Below are 1,041 nucleotides of genomic sequence, written 5' to 3' on the forward strand. Positions count from 1 at the left end.
TGTCTCCTGAGGTCTTTTTGGCACTGGGTGGAATTGATAGAATAACATTTGACAGTGCTCTAGAAATCTCACACAACGATATGTTTCCCTTTGCAATTTAAGGTAACACAAAACATCAGTATGATAACAAAACTTCACAAATGTAAAATGCCTGCCATTAATGAGTGGCTACCTCATTAGTGAGTCACCCAGAAAAATGTTGACATATTAAAAGTATTTGTCACAAGTTAATATTGTATACTCAATATCTTGTTAACACATTATACTTCCAGTATTTCAGATAAGTAATATAAGAAGAAAAGGGAGGCAATTTAAATTTAGACTTTTGTGATTTTCTTTTTAAAGGGTACATTCCACCAACAGTGTTGAAATTGGGAGTTAGTTGCTTGCTGCATACTTCACTAGACTTTAGCTGAGACCGCTGTAGAAGGTGTGTAATGTCTTCAAGCAAAATGAGAAATGGAGCCATAATGTTAATTAATATCTTGAGTACATAAGCAATAAGTTTGTCATTGTTTTCTCTCATCTTAAATTAACTGAGAAAGACCCAGTTTCCTGATAAAGACAAAAATTTGACTAATGGCAGTTTTCAGAGATATTTCATCCTGTTTCTAACTTGATGTACATAAGTAATTGTTCTCATTAGTATTCATTCATGGGACAGTACCCTACCAGGGCCTCCAAGAAATGTGCAAAAAGTATGGAGACAAATAACATTTAATTCTGTCTCTCCCTTTGTGAAAATATGGTAAAAATGTTTCTAAGGCTTCATTAAAGGGGAGTTTACTTGGGGATTTAGAATTGAGACTTAGCCTCTGCTAGAGGTGGTATGAATAATATGATGAACCAAATTACTGTCCTATTTAAATAATCCTAGGCTTTCCTTGGTAGCCTAATGAAAAGTTGCTAGAAACTTAAGTGGAAGTGGCTTAAACTCCCAATATGTTTCACAGCCTCATTTTTGGTGGAATGAGAGGTGTTTTGAGCATTTCTTGATTGTCCTGTGGTTTCTTTCTTTTAAAGACAGTGATGGTATATTTA

This window comes from Bos indicus x Bos taurus, unplaced genomic scaffold (assembly GCF_003369695.1).
Source record: "Bos indicus x Bos taurus breed Angus x Brahman F1 hybrid unplaced genomic scaffold, Bos_hybrid_MaternalHap_v2.0 tig00002116_arrow_arrow_obj, whole genome shotgun sequence".
Lineage (NCBI taxonomy): Eukaryota > Metazoa > Chordata > Mammalia > Artiodactyla > Bovidae > Bos > Bos indicus x Bos taurus.